The sequence below is a fragment of the Cupressus sempervirens genome, chromosome 1, assembly GCF_028749045.1.
Source record: "Cupressus sempervirens isolate cs-2001-9-10 chromosome 1, ASM2874904v1, whole genome shotgun sequence".
NCBI classification, from domain to species: domain Eukaryota; kingdom Viridiplantae; phylum Streptophyta; class Pinopsida; order Cupressales; family Cupressaceae; genus Cupressus; species Cupressus sempervirens.
The window spans coordinates 176,111,167-176,123,904 of NC_143118.1; positions in this window are offsets into that span (position 1 = coordinate 176,111,167).

A 12,738-nucleotide genomic window follows, 5' to 3' on the forward strand; every position below is an offset into this window, starting at 1 on the left:
TGAAGCTCAAATTTTTTGACCTAATCTCTATAGCTCCAAATCTAATAAAATTTTTACAGTGCCTAAAACTACAATTGATAGTCTTGAACTTAGATCTAAAACTTTGTAAATTTTTCATTAACATAGAAAATAAGTGAAAAAGGTTATTGAAAGGGGTTTTCTTTAGTCAAATCCCTATGTAGCAATCAACCTTGATATGAAATAGAGACTTCATAACAAAAATATTGTAGAAAAGATAAATGTAAGCATTCACCTTACATAAGAAATATTTGTGTATGGATGTTAGGATGTTATAAAAGTATGAAGATGCTTGTATGTGTAGATCTTTCCATTAATGTAGAATCATGCATTCATACACAAATGTATAGATCTATGATCACTAACACTAAATTTAGAATGTTGGTATTCTTGATAGTCTTAATGGAGAAGGAAGCAAAAGAATGGTGGATGTATTGATCTTCTTTCTAGATTGAGAATTCCTCTATTTATCCATCATAGGAGAGAATTTTTTCAAAATAATTTCCTCGATAATAGTTTTTAATATAGATTAAACAAGGTTTAAAGAAACCAAAAACTCTATTGATAAAATAGTGACATATGCATACTCACAACCAACCAACAACTAACATCAAACCAATACATTGAGAAAGATTTGTGAAAATGAAAGTAGCACAAAAAATGTAAAATGATATTCAATTTTCTTTAGGACCTCGTCAGTCTATATAGTCCATGTCCCCCGCTCATATTAGTTTTAGGGGATTAGCTAATATAACTTTGAGCTTCTAATTATAAGATAATATAACATGTGAGTCATGGGAATATGTAATTAATTAGAGACCTCTCCACTATTATATATCTCTATGATTGGGTGAAATATCTTAACTTGTATGAGTGAGCCATACAACCCCTTAAGCAATACATTTTTTGTTGGAAACTACAATTGGAACAATTGTTATGTTGCCATTGTTATCAAACTTTATTGGTGATACAATTTTTTATTTGATTTGAGTGTCATATATAGATGATTAAGGAAGAGGATTTGAGAAGTTGGTCTTAACAATAGGACCTCGAGAAAAGGTTGATTTATGTGAAAAAAATACAATGGATACATGATTAGTTATACTTTGACAAGATAAAGTGAATATTTAAATCATGCTAAAAGTGAAGAAGATTGATGTATTGGAACCTTGAAGATGGGATCAAAGATTGACAAAATGCATAGGCTTGACCAAGAAAAAGAGAAAAAGATTAAGGAACTTGTAATATATGTTGAGTGATGCTAGTGTCAACCAGGTTCTAGTATGAGTCACAATAAAGTAGTTTTGATGAAGTGTCAGTATATGTGTTGAACAATAATAGTAGTGGTCATCAAGTAACCCAGTGATGCTCGAGTGTCAAAACATAATGTTGGCTAAGGGACAATATTTTGATAGTTTATGAGAAAATAATGATTTTGAGTTGATAGAGTTTATATCTTGGAATATGAAAACTATTTTAAAGATAAGCATGGATGACTTCAAACATTTAAATCAAGGGACATCATGTTTTCCTACTCTATTCAAGGATTCAAGAAGAAGTTTGGTGAAGTTTTTGGAACAAAAGAAGGAGACAAAATATTGGAAGGATTTGATGAATTTGACCTAACCATAAGATCTACAGTGATGTTTAACTGGAAAAATATTATAGTTAAGTATTTAAGGAGGCACAAGAGCTATGCTTGTGTGTGTGCAAGAGGATGTGAGGATCTAATCAAGGTTCGTGCTATTTTTGATGCTATTGAATGGTAAACCTAAGCAAGAGGCTAAATAGAGTTATGGAGGGTGATTAGTAAAGGGATTTCCAAGAGAACTATAGACAAATATAGTCATGAAGGCCAGTTATTGGATAAGCTTATGAACAAAATTGTGATCTACATTTGCAAAGCAAGTTATACTTTTTAAAATAAAAATCTATTGGCACTTTCTAACCATTATATCAATATCAAAATCCTTTAATTAAGGTTGACATAATAATCATATGTAAATCCTTTAATCAAGGTGGAATTCTAATAAAATGGTCTAAAGTCCTCTAAAAATGGAACTCCTAATAGGTGATTAAATCCTTTAACAAGGTCACATTTAAGAGTGTATTTTGTAACCTTTAACAAGGATGGATCCTAAAAGAGCTCACTTCAAAAGAGCCAAAAGTTTTGTGACATGTTATAGGTTGGTTTTTCCAATTTTGGTTTCCTCTTTAAATCCTAGTATCAAACTTGAATGGATTTTATTTGTGACGAGTTACTATTAATGTTTTACATTCTACAAGTTTGTTATATTTAAGATACTGGATTTCTAGTTGATGGTACTAATAATTTACTATAGAGATCAAGATAATGAACATTAAGATCTGAAGTATCTTAAGTGTTTCTTTGTTCAATTGGTACATCTATACCTTGGATAACTCATTTATGCCCCCTATCTTAGCTATTATAAATATTCTAACAATTGATATTAGATCATTGGTGTTGGTAGAGTTTTTATTAAGGTACTTAAAGTTAAAGATCACGATGTAGAACAAGGTGGTGCCATGTTTGAATAGAGAGAACTTCCCTTTATGGAAAATTTTGACAAGGATGCATCTAGCATGAATTGGTGGTGGTGCAATAAATTTTGTGGAAAATGCATATGTGGAGATAATAATTCTTCCTCTAAAAAATTACAACATAAAGAGAAGTAAGAAAATAACCAAGCTATGTTGGAGATTGCATCAGCACTAATCTGTGTTGAGTTTGATGATATAAAAGACTACAAGACTACTAAGGAAATGTAGGACACACTACAAACCAGTTATGGAGACAAGAATGTCCATAAGAGACATTGAGAGGTAAGTTTAATGAAATGAGAATGATGGAAGCTGAAAATATAGTTCACTATTTTGGGAGAAATAGAGAGGCTATAAATTCTATAAGAGGAGCCAATAGAAATATTGATGATAAAAGTGTGATCAACAAGGTATTGAGAACTCTACTTCCTATTTATGCTATTAGGGTTTTTGAAATACAATAATTAAGATGTACTCATAGTAATAATCTAACTCTATAAGGTGTGATTGGTAGGCTTACTACTTTTGAAATGTAAAATTTTGATAATTTCACTCCTACCACTATTGAATTTTCTTTTAAATCAAAATTAGTTCTTAGTTAGAAAAGAAAAGGAAAATGTGTGAAAAGTGACAATGATATTTTTGATGATGAACTTGATGAGCTTGAAGCATTGATGGCTAGGAGACTTCCAAGAGGGAGAGTAAAATACAAGAGGTAAACCTCCTATAATTTGTTTCTCATGTAAAATTGTAGTTCATATTAATGCAAGATGTCTTCATGGAGAAGACAAGGACAAAAGAAAGGAAAAAAAGTACAAAGGGAGAGTAGATGACCAATACAATAGGAGAAAAAAATACTAAAAATAAAAAGATAAGAAATATTGTTACATTGTTGAAGAGAAAAATGATAATGAATCTAAAACTAATGATGGAGTTGTCTATGTTGCTATGAAAGAATATTTTAATGATGATAAAATTGCATTAATATCTTATGTGAACAAAAGTGATAGATGAATAATTGATAGTGGTTTTTCAAATCAAATGACTCATGACAAGGGTAAATTTGAAACCATTCGACCATAAAAGGGTAATTGTGTTTTGGTAATGATGTATCATGTCTTGCAAAAGGTAAAGGATCAATACAATTGACTAATAAGATCAAGTGTGACAATTTTTACTTCATTGAAGGACTTAAATATAACTTGTTGAGTGTTTCATAGTTGAAAAAATTAGGATACAAAGTTTAATTCCATCATAGGAAGGCCAAGATATTTGATATTGATCATGAACTGATTGGAAGTGGTGATCAAATAAGAGGTAAATTGTTCTATTTGGATTAATCTAATGAGACATATTTGTTTGTACGATATGAATAAATATAATTATGGCCCAAGAACTTATGTCATTTGACCTTTTTTAATATGATAATCATTATTAAGATGAAAAAAGTAAGAGTTTTACTAAAATAGAAGAAGCCTGAAAATGCTATGTGTAAACAATGTCAATTGGGAAAAATTATGACAAATGTTGGAGTTGAGAAAAGCCAACTCTGAAGACGCCAAGATCACCTGCATGCGAAACCTATCAAAGAGAATCCATAGAAGGGGAGGAGCATGGAGCACGAGCAAAGCCCTAAACGGACATGAGAGACACCATGAATGCAAACACAAGAAGAAATGTAATTACAATAATGTGATGTTGTTAAAATACAATGAGAGAGAGCCCGAATATAAAGAGCTCATGGAAGCTTGTAGAACAAGCTGGAAGGTGGTAGAAGATAAGTGTGACAACAAGAAGGGAACAAACTCCCGTGTTGTCAACAACTAACCACTACATGCATTAAATATAAAATATTAAATAAATGCATGACCTAAGTAAGCTTAAGCAATAGAATAAATAATTAATAATTAATTATTTACTCTAACACCCCCCCTTAAGTGCAACTTAGGGAAATGCCTTAAGCTCACAAAACTAAGATGAATGCATAATGGGTCCCGGCAACGAGGCCATGTTAGGTACCCATGTACAATGCAAGAAGAATGCAACCTCTGTAAGTAGGGAAAGAGAGAAAACCACATGGAAAAAACCCTCCCCCAAAAAGAGGTAAGAACCCAGTGAAGAGCTGAAGAAGTCTCCAACTAGGGAAATTGTCCCCTAAAACAGGAACAAGAAGTGATCATGAAGAAGCAGCATCACTGAAGCATGAAGAAGTCGCAAAATCTGCCAAACTACTAATTTGAAGAACCTCCATGGAAGAAGAAGGCACGAACCGAGCATGTCTATATGGTAGATGATCCATCTCATCGAAATGCATAGGTAGCCAGCCACTGCAATCGCCTTGTATACAGGATCAACCACTGAATACATAGTTCACACTATCGAACCATCGAACCATGGATGCATTAGAACACAGCATAACCCCCCCTTAATGTAGATGGGGTGTGATGACAGGCAACTGAGAAGGTGAGCCAAAATCTCCTGCAAACGAACCAAGAATGAGGAAAGAGGAAAAGAGATACAGACACTGATAAAGACACGGTCTAACTAACTCTGTATGGGGCTAATGTCATGGAAGGGACACTCACTTGACAAAGGGAGAATGCCTAAAATAGCAAACAAATAATCCCCCCCATGGTGCTTTATGAAATAGTGCATGCACAACTGACTCAAAACAATGTTCATGACTCTCGGAATGCAAAAGTGACATATTATCTCAGCGCAAAAATGAAAAATGCTTCAAAATGATAGCTATAATGATCAGAACTAAAAAAGAGCTGAACCAAGAGAAAGTATAGCCGAAAAAAAAACAAACCATGCCAGGAAAACGATCCTTGGGCCTAAAATACTCAAAATATCCACCATAGAGCAAAAACACCAAAACTATGATAAAAAGAGAAGAGGCCAAAAACAAAGAAAAGGGACTAAATTTCTGAAAAGAACACAACACCATCTTTCCAGAAATATAAAGTTTTCAAAAAACTAACATGGGATGTAAAAGATATGCATGCCAGAGTTAAAAATAGGACTTCGGACTTTACCAGAACAAAAAGGCAATAAAAAAGCATCAAAACCAAAAAATACCTACACCAAAATCTTTGTCTCAGAACTAGCTTTCTGGTGCTTCTTTCAGATTGGAAAAATACCTCCGTATGCAAAAGTTATGGCCAAAAAACAAAGGTAGGTCCAAAAGCAATCGGGAGAGGTGCATGCAAGGGCTGATGCATGCTGACGTCAGCAAGTCAGACGATTAAATTTGACGGTTTGGTGGCCATCGCAGCAAAAAAAGAGTGCCACATGGCATTTCCACGTTGCAGTACTAACGTGGCAAGGGTGACGTGGCGGGTCCACGTGGCAAGGTGCCACGTGGCGCCCAGGCCACGTGTCACCCCTGCTGGCGCTGAATCAGCCAAAAGGTTGAGTGGGCTGCTGACGTACCCGCTGACTGGGCTGGTAATAGAGGTTGAACCGGGCGGTGGCGCTGTAGACAGGAGGCACCACCGGAAATTGGACTGCCGGCGAGAAACTGGACAACCCGCAGCGGCGGAAATAGCCTGCGGCGGAGGCTGGACAACGGCGGAGCAAATACAGAGCCGCCGGTGGGGGCGACCGAGGAGATGAGGAGTCGGCACAAGTGTGGCACAGGCAGCCCTGTGGTGGTCACTGGACGGTGCCATGGTGGAGCAGCCCAGCGCCCTTTTTTTTAAAATTTTTTTAAATCGCCGTGCGCCTGTACGATCTGTACGGCAGACCTGGAGGCCTCAAAAATTTGCCAAAATTGCCCTGTCTCCAAAAATGACAAGTTTTATATGAATCCTAACTGCAAACGGCCTTCCGGATCCAATGGTGATGTCTGTTTGGGCTGAAAGTCCTCCAAAAAAATGCTGATCCCCTGATTTGAAGAAAAATTGCACAAACAAACTAGGGTTTGTGACTCCAAATCACGGCTTCAAAATTTCTTCAACGAAGCAACAGCAAGAAGGCTCTGATACCATGTTGGAGTTGAGGAAAACCAACTCCGAAGATGCCAAGATCCCTTCTATGGCTTCACTTTGACAGGTTTTGCATGCAGGTGATCTTGGCATCTTCGGAGTTGGCTTTCCTCAACTCCAACAACAAACTCTAATTTCAAGTGGAAGACATATTCATCTAATGATATTTTAGAATTGGTTCAAACTGACCTTTTTGGACCTATTGGTGTTCAAATCTATTATGGAGACAAATATTTAATTCTATTTATTGATGACCATTCTAGGATGATGAGTGTGATATTACTTAAAGAAAAATATGATTTTTTCACTTGTTTAAGTGGTATTTGGTCATAGTTGAAAAGGAAATAGGAAAGAGTCTAAAATGCTTCAGATCTGATAGAGGTGAAGAATTCATGTCTAATGAATTCAACATATTTTGTAATGATAGGGGAATAGATAGGTAGATGTCAATAATTAGGGCCCTTTCCCAAAATTGAATAGTTGAAAGGGGAAATAGTTCAATCATGGACTATGCTAGAACATTGATGATGGATAAGAATGTATCATAGAAGAATTGGAGAGAGGGTGTAAGTACAATATTTTATACTATGAGCAAAGTGCAGGTCAACAAAGGTACAAATATTACACTATTTGAATTGTGGTATGGATAGACACCTAATGTGAAGTATTTTAAAGCTTTTGCAAAAAAAAATCTATATGCTAAAGGATAATGGAAATGGAAAACTTGATGCTAAAAGTGATGAAGGAATATTCCTAGTTTATTTATCTAAGAGAGAATCTGATAAGTGTTTAAGATCTAACACTAACAAAGTTGTGGAAAGTGCAAATGTAAAAGTTGATGACTATGCAAAAAACCATGCAGTTGAATGCAATATAGAACCTAAAGACTATAGTACATTCATATATGTGAATGAAGGTGCTCCCTATACCCTACTTAAGTAAGAGAACAAAGCTACAAATCAAAAACAAAATGGGAATGCTAAGCTACAACAGCCAGATGCTAAGTAGAAGACTGTGAGTGTTGAGCAATAGGAAAATTGTGTTGAGGTACATGATGAAGGAGCCAAACATCAGGAAGATAATTTCAAGCAAGTAGAAATTGAAACAAAACTTGAACTAGAGAGAGTAAATTAACTTGAAATCATTTTTCAATATGAACCTATAGAAGAAAAGAGAAGGATAGAACCCATACTAGAAAAATATGTAAGAACACATCATGTACCTTTGAAAATAATTGGAGATCAAGAATCTACATCGATGACAAGGAAAATACTTAGAAATAAGACATGATTACTTTGATATTTTGAGCCTAAATATGGAAAATATTCTTTGAAGAATGAGGACTAAATTTAAAAAATGAATGAAGAAATTGAGAAGATGGAAAAGAACAAAACATGGACACTAGTACCTAGACCTAAGGACAAAAATTTTATTGGAATAAAGTGGATATTGGGGAACAAGTTGAATAAGAAAGTTGAAGTCTTGTCGAATAATGCTAGACTAGTATGAAAAGGATATGCACAAGAAGAAGGAAATTGATTATGGGGAAACATTTTCCCTTGTTGCAAGATCAAGAGTTAGAACACTGCTTATATATTTGACTTATAAGAGATTTAAGGCATATTAAGTGGATGTTAAATCTACATTTTTGAATAGAATATTTGAAAAAAAAAATTATATTGAGAAGATAGAAGTATTTGTTGACCCCAACTAGAAGAATATGGTATGCAAGTTACATAATGCTCTATATGGTTTTAAACAAGCCCCTAGAGCATGGTATGAAAAGTTTCACAATTACTTTGTGAAGATTGGATTTGCAAGAACTAATGATAACAATAATTTTTACTTGAAGACTAGTAATAAAAATGAGGTATTCTTATCTAAAATATTTATTGGTGATATCATATTTGGAGGAAAGGAAGAACTATGAAAATAAATTTATGTTTGGTGAGATCAATTTCTTTATTAGTTTACAAGTCTATCAAATAAAGAAACACATATTTATCATTCAATCAAAATACATCAAGGAGATAGGGAAAATGTTTGGTATGGAAGACTCAAGACTAGTTACTACACCTATAACTATAGGACACAAGTTACCCAAGAATGATGACTCTACTAATATGAACTATAGACTGTATAGATCAATGATTGGAAAGCTACAATATGTTATCTACAAGAGAAATAATATTTCATTAGCAATTTGGATAGTTACAATATTTTTTGTAAGTCCTAAAGAGAATCACATGATGGTAGTAAAAAGGATACTAAGATATCTGAAAGGAACAAAAGACTATGGATTGTATTACAAGAAGAATGACAAGTTTCGACGTAAGGTGTTTGTTGATTCTAATTGGGAGGAAAATGTCGATGATAGAAAATGTACAAGTAGAGGAGTATTCTTTATAGGAATAAGGCTAGTTTCATGGACAAGAAAGAATAAAAAATATATTTCTCAATCAACAACTGAAGCTGAGTATGTGGTAGTAGTAGCAAGTTATTCAAATATTTTATGGATCAAGTAATTATTTAAGAAAATGAAGGAATCAGTCACTAATCTAGTTGTTGTCTATTGTGATAACATAATGCAATAAATATATCAAAGAATCATGTAATACACACAAACACTAAGCATATTTACATTATCATTACTTGAGAGAGATAGCTCCAAAAAAAAGAAAAAAGAAAAAAAAGAAGGTAAGGTTGGACTATATCAAGACTAAGTAGAAAATTGTCGATATTCTCACTAAAGCTTTACCTAAGGATGCCCATGAATATCTAATAGGTAAATTAGGGGTGATTCCCCTAGACAAGGTTGCTTAAGCTAAGATGGAGCTCTACATCAAATACATTGATCAAAATATTTTACAAGATGATGCAAAATAGTCCTTGTTTAGGAACTTCCTAAAGTAGTAGTAAATGAAGGAACAAGGACTTAATGTTGTATTAGTCATACAATAATGACATAGGAAAATTCAATAGTGACATAAATATATCTACATAATCAATATGTATGAGATAGATAAAGTGTCTTCCACATTATTTTGAAAGAGGGAGAAGATTTAATTCAAAATTCACCATGAGTTAAATTTAAGAAGAGGGTGAATATTGGAGTAGTTATTGATGTAATGATCAACAAGAGGGAGAGATTGAATAAAAAAGAATGAGTGATTTCATAGAACTTATAAGAGGTTTTTCCACCACTACAAATGAGTCTAGTTGATTTCATGATCTGATATGATAGAGGGAGCTTATGTGTTACATATCACAACTATATGAATGAGAATAACAATGAAACTCAGGATATTATTTGAGGTTATGATACTAAACATAGAGGGAGTTTTCTTGATGTAGTATATTTTTTGGATTGCATGGTAACTAGAGATGTTTCCATTAATGCCAAAGAGAGAGATTGTTGGAAACTATAATTAGAATAATTGTTATGTTATCATTAATTTGAAACCTTATTTGTGAGATAAATCTTTATCTAATTTGAGTGTCATATCTAGATGATTGATGAAGAGGATTTGTGAGGCCTCGCCTCGACCCATTGTAGCATAGTGATACATTACCCTTATTTTGTTATTCACGACTTGAGATGTCGAGACATTATCTGATGCTTAGAACATATTTTATTATTTCATGTTGTGTGATGTCATTTTCAAATATATTTGATGATTGTCATATAATGTTTCATGTATATGTATGTTGATGAAATCAGTAAAGGTAGGATCGAGGCTTTGATTTAAGATATTTTAAATGGTTAAGAATTAAGTAGGATAAAGAAACCCTTATTGATGTATGTTTTAATTTATGTGAATTTTTGAATACATATACATTTATGTACATAAGATTTTATGGGACTACTGATGTGTGCAATGAGTGTGCAGATATTTAGCCAAGAAACCCTACAGAGGAACAGAACTGATCTCCATGTGCTAAATTTGAAAACTTTGTTGTTCATAATTCACGTATTTTTTTTATTGTGAGATGTATGTATCCATTTTCCTTGCTCAGTAAATGTTAAATGTTTGTAACTATGTTCTTTATGTGTCGCATGACACTCGTAAAATGGTTATGTGCTTCAGTGGCTGTTTAGGGTTAATTGTTTAACCTTTGGACCAAGTTGGTTTAAGTTAGAATAGTAAGTTGGACCTATTTTATTCCTAGATTTTATTTGACTCTAAACCTCTTCTTAAGGCTTTAAAACTTGATTTTTTTTTCTAACCATAGGGTATGGGTATGGATTAGGGGTCTTTTCCAACCCCTAAGCCCCTTGCTTTGACTTTTGAGGTCACTCAAAAAGTCCCTTTTTGCCTTTGTGCAAAAATTGATCATGGGTATCTTGAGTTACCTCACCTCATCTCCACTTGGGGTTTAACCATAGTGTAGGTTGAGTTAGGAGTTTCTAGGGTGGCTAGTGGGTGAAAATAGTTATTGCTCCTTTTGGGTGGTTGAGTTGGAGGCTTATTTGGAGGCCTTCCTTGGACTAGTGGGTTGTTACCCAATCTCTACTTTTAGAGAAGATTTTTTTGAAGCTTGAAGAAGGAAAGGGATACTCTTCTCAAACTGGTTCATTGCCATTACCTCTTTTTGAAGGTAGGAAATTCTCATCTCCCTTATTCAGATTTTATATTTGGTTTCATGTTCATGTTATCTTGTTGTTGCTTCACTGTTGTATGGTTCCATGTCTTTTTTGGTTGTTTTCCTTCCTTGTGTATGTTTGCATTTTTTTGAGTTTTACTCACATGGGTGTTTTGGTATTACTCACCCTTGGAGAGGGCAGAAGTGACCAATTTTGGGAAAGGTCTATTTAGTTGGACTCCAACCTGGGTAGAGTCTCTTCTCAGGATGAGAAAAGGGATAAAGGGTAGGGTGTTATGGGCCCTTACCCTTCAGCACAAACTTGGTATGAGTATGGCAAGTTTAAATGGAAGAACGGAAGTTCTTGGTTATTAGCCCCGATTGGGCATCTGAATGGGTGTTGTGCTTGACTTCTTCTATTGGAAGAATCCACCTTTCCCTAGTCTTGATTCATTGTGAATCGTATTGTGTAACCATGTATGATTATGCATGCTTGATGTTCTTTTGGTTCTTCTTGGTTGTCACCCGATCATCTATTGGTTTCCTCCATGGTTCTTGAAATGAGATTCAAAAAACATTACAAACTCCTTGATTATGATCATGAAGAAAATTTGATAAAATTGTTAAATTTGGGGGTAAGATCCTATTGTAAATTGTATTTTAAAACCTTATTGTTAATGGCAATGAAGCCGGGTTTTCTTCCTGATTCTTTCCCGGCTGAGCCTTGAATCAGGTTTGCTAATAAAATTTCTATTAAGTATAATTGCTTGTCCTGTGATTTAATCATAAATTCTAATTTTGGATGGATGCATATCTAAATAGGATGGAGTTATGATGATGGATTAATCAAGCAAAAGTTTCTAGTTCCTTTTATGTTCAAAATGAAAATTATGATTAAGGAAAGAATACAATGGCTATGGTTGATTTATTGCAATTCAAGTTATTTAGGAGATCAAATTTACCATGCGTTATTGTGATGACCACCTCTGTGTAGTATAAGAACATCAAGGAACAAATGTCCATTGCTATAATTTGGTTGTCTCATTGTCTTAGATAGAAATATCTCTCAAGAATTTAGAATACTTGATGTTTGAGTGATAAACAAAAGTATTCTCCAAACTAAATTTGATATCATAGCAGACATAGTATTCATAGAAATGATTATCCTTGTTGATTATTATTATCATTTTGGTTCTAGTGTATAGTAGTTGTGAATGTTCATTCAAATTTAAATATGCATGAGATTATAATATCAATCTTGAGAAAGTGGTTTTTTTTTTATAACTTCTTAATGCATAGATAGGAACAATTCAGATAGTTTCATATCAAGCCTTGTCATGGAATGTATATCCATTGTATTAAGTTTGATGTTTGAATGTTAAGTGAATCACCATTTTAAAAGACTCTACTTAATTTTTAAATATCTCCAAATTATCCTTGCACTAACTTATCTTGAGTATCCTAGATTACAAAGGAAGAAAATCTAGGGTATAACATAAAATGAATAAGGGCAAAGAATAACTTGCTATAGGTGTTCATTTAACTGTCTGGAAAATACATGAGGAGAAAATTACATTCCTTCCCA